A 5,733-nucleotide genomic window follows, 5' to 3' on the forward strand; every position below is an offset into this window, starting at 1 on the left:
AGATGGAGGAAGAGGCTTGCTAGAACTTGAGGAAGCATTTGAAACTACAACCATGGGACTGAGTGAGTAAATAAAAGAGGAAAAAGATGAATTAGTGAAGATTATCAAACTGAAAATAAGAGAAGAACTAGAAAAGCGAAGAATAGAAAGATTAGAAGAATAACCAATATATGGACAATTTAAAAGACATTTAGATAAGAGTTTCTTCAATAAAAAGAGTAGCATACAATGGTTAAATGATGCAGGAGTGAAAGGAGAGACAGAAAGCCTAATAATGGCTGCACAAAATCAAGCCCTAAGTAAAAGATATAGACAAAAAATTAAAAGTAAAAGTAACTTAAATATTCATTAAAATAGAAGTATTTACAAAAAAAAAATATTGTAATAATAATAATTTATTGATGTCAATACCTTACAAGGAGTGGCGTACATACGTCAGAACATGAAATAAACGCTTATATATTAAATGGTTAACCCTGTATAATATGCCAAGTACTAAAGTTTATAAAAAGGTGAGTTTACGAATTAAAGTTGATATAATTATATACAGCTTGCTAAAAAATTCATGAAAATAGGGCTAAATATAACAAAAATATAACACTTTAAATTTGACCAAAAATTTCTCCGTTGCGTTTTTTTTTCATCTGAGTGTATATTAAATACAATAAATAATGCCCACCACAATTTAAATCTAATTAATTTCCTAGACCTAACCTCCTTTTTTTAATTATTGATTTTCCAGAAATTGTTGCCATAACTGAACATTGGTTAAATACGGATGAGCCTGTATTTGTCAAAAAATACACTACATTAACTAGATTCAATAGAAGTAACTCATCTCACGGAGGTACTATGATAATGTCTACTAACAACGACTTTTCGGCAGTAACTAAGTTCGATACTCTAATATCCTAAAAAAAATTTTGAATTTTCCGTCGTTTATCATAATGCTTTTGACCTCTATATTATTTGTATTTACAGAACACCTGACGCTGACGTACATATTTTGAGTCAAAAATTGCTAAGCTTGCTTGAATCCCTACCTATAAAAAGTAAATTAATTTTGTGTGGCGACCTGAATATTGACTTTTCCAATGTGTGTGAAGCTAAGGAGTCTCTCCAGTCCATTTTTCACTCCTTTGGTATACTCATGCATGTTGACTCACCAACTGGAATAACTAAAACTGGCTCTAGTATTATAGTCGTGTCGTCTTTTGACCCGGAATTCGTTGACTGTAGAGTCCTTCACTCAGGTTTCTCTGATCATGAGGCAGTATTGACAAAGTTTTTGCTAAAATCCAAATGCAAAAATATCTCGCGCAAATTGGGCCGTATTTTTTCGGATGAAAATTTTCTAAATTTTCACCACCTATGTCTAATAACAGAGTGGGTTGTCCTCTCGGCTGACGTCGATTCCGAATTTTCTAGATTTATGGATACCTGGTCTAATCTGGCGTACAAGGCGTTTCCTCTTAGGCCTATCAAAAGTAAACAAGGTATACCCTGGTCTACTACAGGCTTGCGTATATCTGCAAAGAACATGCGCTCATTATCTCACCTTAAGAAATTCACGGACAGCGTCTTCTTTCATAATTACGTGAAACTTTATAGAAAGGTTTATCGTAAGACTATGAAAGCTGCCAAGGACATTTATTATAATGCGAGGCTAGCCAAAGCCGCTAATGTCGCTAGGGAGACTAGGGCTATTGTAAATGACTTAAGGAATAAGTCTGGCACAGTCTTTAATTCACCTGAAGATTTAAACACTTACTTTGTTAATGTGGCTAAAAATTTAGTGAACACCATAACTCCTTCCTATGATTCACTTTCATATCTCCCTAAAGCAAATGAGAATTTACATAGTTTCTTCCTCACGCCCGTAGCATTAGATGAGCTCCGTAGTACAATTAATAGTATTAAAAACAAATCCTCATCTGGGACTGATGGGCTTACTTTCAAAATGTTCTCTGAACTTCCTGAATGCACATTAAACCATCTTACTACTTTAATTTTTAAAAAGGAATTTTTCCAAACTGCCTTGAGACAATAATTATTCCTCTGTATAAAGGAGATGATAAAGATGAAGCTTCGAACTATCGCCCAATTGCACTCCTGCCCACATTATCTAAAGGTGCGTATTCATTATCCGAACGAACGAACGAACGAACGAACGAATGAAAGTGCGGTATATTTAGACGGGGACGTTCATCCGTTTCGAGTCGGTACATCAAAGGCGTTCGGTATCGTACGGTCCCCGTCCATACCACTAGCGAACATTCGTTCGTTCGTTCGTTCGGATAATGAATACGCACCTTAAGATCATTGAAAGATTGTTTAAAAAAAGGTTTCTATCTTTTCTCCTTAAATATAAAATACTTACTACCCATCAATTTGGATTTCTAAGTAACAGTTGCACAAATGATGCTATGTTCGACCTTTTTAATAATGTATACTCTAGCCTGAATAACCATCACTCTACAGCTACAATTTTCTGTGATTTCTCTAAGGCTTTCGATTGTGTAAATCATAATATCTTAATTAACAAATTGCAATACTATGGTTTCAGGGGAGTGCCGCTCGAATGGCTTAAGTCATATCTTGGCAACAGAAGGCAGCTTGTGAGGATTGATACGTCTATGTCTTCTTGTAAGCCTATAGAATGTGGTGTCCCTCAGGGTTCAGTACTTGGCCCTATTTTGTTTCTGGTGTTTATCAACGACATTGCAAATCTGGACATTAGCGGTAAAATCTGCCTCTTTGCGGACGATACTAGTTTCACTTGGAGCGGCCCAGATGTTGCGGCACTATATGATACTATATCCAGTGACTTACGCACCATTAAGTCTTGGTGCGATTCTAATCTCCTATGCCTCAACCTATCAAAAACTAGTTTTGACATATAAAAGTACTATACAACCTTTTGTACTTAATAACACTACTATTGACGTCGTGGACTCTGTGAAATTCTTAGGACTTCTTGTAGACAACTCGTTAAAATGGGGCTTTCACATTGAAGCTCTATCAAAGAAACTAAGCGCTGCCTGTTTTGCGCTAAGATCAGTTTCTAAGGAACTTAACTTCTCAACCTCTAGAATAGCCTATTATGCCCTTTTTGAGTCACATCTTCGTTATGCCCTTCCATTCTGGGGTACTTGCTGCGCAACAAAATCTGATCGTGTTTTCAGACTTCAAAAGAGAGCAGTTCGATATTTATTGGGACTGAACATTAGAACTTCTTTATTCATTTTTGAATCCGTTTGCTTAATCCGCAAGCACATATCTGCTAGTCCCGAAAGGCCATCTCATAACTATCCACTTAGGAATGCAGAGCACGATCTTTATCTGCCAACCTCGAGCTCAGAACTAGTTAAGGGTTCAATACTGTACAATGCCAAAAAAATGTACAATCATCTGCCTTTGAATATCAAATCGCTTTCATTCTTTCCCGCATTTCGCAAAGCTCTAAAATCATACCTACTGGAGAGAGCCCTATATGCGGTAAACGACTTTTTTGTTGATGTTTAATTAAGAACAATTTTGAATTTTAAAATTTTGATCATCTCACACACTGGTCAAAGGTCAAGTATTTAATATTTTATAACTTTAAAATGATATCTATTTACTACGTACTGTTCTAAAATTGTCCATGTATATTCTTTTTGTAATTTTAAAGACTTAAATTTTTTTGAATTGTATTATTTGTATTGTGTATCTTTTGTTGTTTGTATTTTTTGTTGTTGTTTGTGAGTGTTTTGTCGATGAAGCTGTTTTGGCTTTTTGCACAATAAAGCGTTGTTTGTTTTGTTTGTTTTGTTTTTGTTGATCACTTTTTATTTTCTTTTTACTACGTGATATACCACACAAACGTACACGTCATTAATTACTTTTCGCTTCAATTTGTATAAAATAAATCATTTGAGAAGTGATAATAGAATTATTGAAATATTTATTACGACAGTATTTGCATATAAAATATTAGCTGTGATATTAGCATTACCTACGATAACGTGACGCATAACTGAAAATATACTCTAAAAGGATATATACGTTTTTTATTTTTTTAACACTGAAAATGTTTTTGTTATGCTAATATGAGAGCCCAAAAATCGCTAAAAAGTGTAAATGCTATATTTATAACATGGTATCATTCGCGTGAGAGATCGTTTAATATGCAGGGTGGTCCGACTGTATTCCAGAAACTTCGGCAACATATTCTGCACATGAAAATAAGTAAAAAAGTTCGTATAAATGTATGTCCTAAAATGCTTAGTTTCGGAGATACAGGGTGTAGAAGTTTCATTTTTATTTCGATTTTTATCAAATGATATCTGAAGTAACGTCAATATTTGGATGAAAATTGGTATCTGGGAGTTATTTGATATGAGAAATTTGATTTTGATGTCAATATGACTCCTACTTGTAGAGGACGCCACCTACATGTGTTTTAACTGTTTTGAAGAGTAATAAGTTTTCGTCCGTACCTGTATAAAACTACTGTGTGAAAAAATATACATTTCCCTAACTTTTTACGTAAAAAATGTCTCTTGGTAAAAATCGCTGCGAGCAAGCATTCTCAAGATATTTAGAGTAGAAATAGTCAATACATATCATTATTGACGAAAAATAAACACGTTGAGTAGATTAATTGTCTGAAATGTTAAATTTGAGAACTTTTTATTTTTTTAATTTAATCATAAATTTTTCTTCGAAAAAATGATGATAAAACAGTTTGTCTTGAATTTTTGACACAAGAACATATCAAATTTATGATTTCAGTCTAATAACTATTTAGTCAAGATGTTTAATTTATTACAGTTGAGGGTTGGAACCTTTGGTGTTACACAGCAAAATAAAACACTAAATCACCACAATACACCAAAACGCTAAATAAACTTAGTTTAGTTTATAATCATCTGCTGATGATGCTAACATGGTTAGCAAAACGCGCGTCTAGTGTCAAAGTAAAAGCGTTTTGGTGTATTGTGGTGATTTAGTGTTTTATTTTGCTGTTTAATTTATTTTAAGTTATTACTCTTTAAACCAGTTCAAAAATATGTAGGTGGCGCCCTCTACAAGTAGGAGTCATATTGACATCAAAATCAAATTTATCATGTCAAAAAACTTCCACGCACCAATTTTCATCCAAATATTGACGTTACTTCAAGAATTATTTGGAAAAAATCAAAATAAAAATGAAATTTCTACACCCTGTAACTTCGAAACTAAGCATTTTAGGACATACATTTATACGAACTTCTTTACCTATTTTTTTCTGCAGAATATGCTACCGAAGTTTCCGGAATACAGTTCAGACCACTCTGTATATGAGGGGGTCGGAAGAGGTCCTAGTACTAAAATGTGGAAAGCTTTTTAATTAAATAAAAAATAGTACTAATATTTTACGTTTTAAAGTCATGTGCGGCTGATCGCGGAATATATCAGCCATCATTTTTTCATCAATGAAAAGACAAAAGCTCTCAAGAGGACTGAAGGGCTCTCAAGGGAGATGAGGTGGATCATTCATGCAAGTACTTAGGTATCCATAAACCAGAGCTATCTTGCCTCCATAAACCATTTTCTGTGTCCTGGGAATCGGTTAAATTTATAGAGTGATACATACGCCTATATGTTAAGATATACTCATTTCTTCTTGTTTCAAAAAATTATGCAAACAAACTGTTGCTTTTACAAGGATATCTCTAACAGCTCTTTCAGATGGGCGGAGCGTCCGCG

This window comes from Sitophilus oryzae, unplaced genomic scaffold, assembly GCF_002938485.1.
Source record: "Sitophilus oryzae breed Bouriz unplaced genomic scaffold, Soryzae_2.0 scaffold_1058_pilon_pilon, whole genome shotgun sequence".
NCBI classification, from domain to species: domain Eukaryota; kingdom Metazoa; phylum Arthropoda; class Insecta; order Coleoptera; family Curculionidae; genus Sitophilus; species Sitophilus oryzae.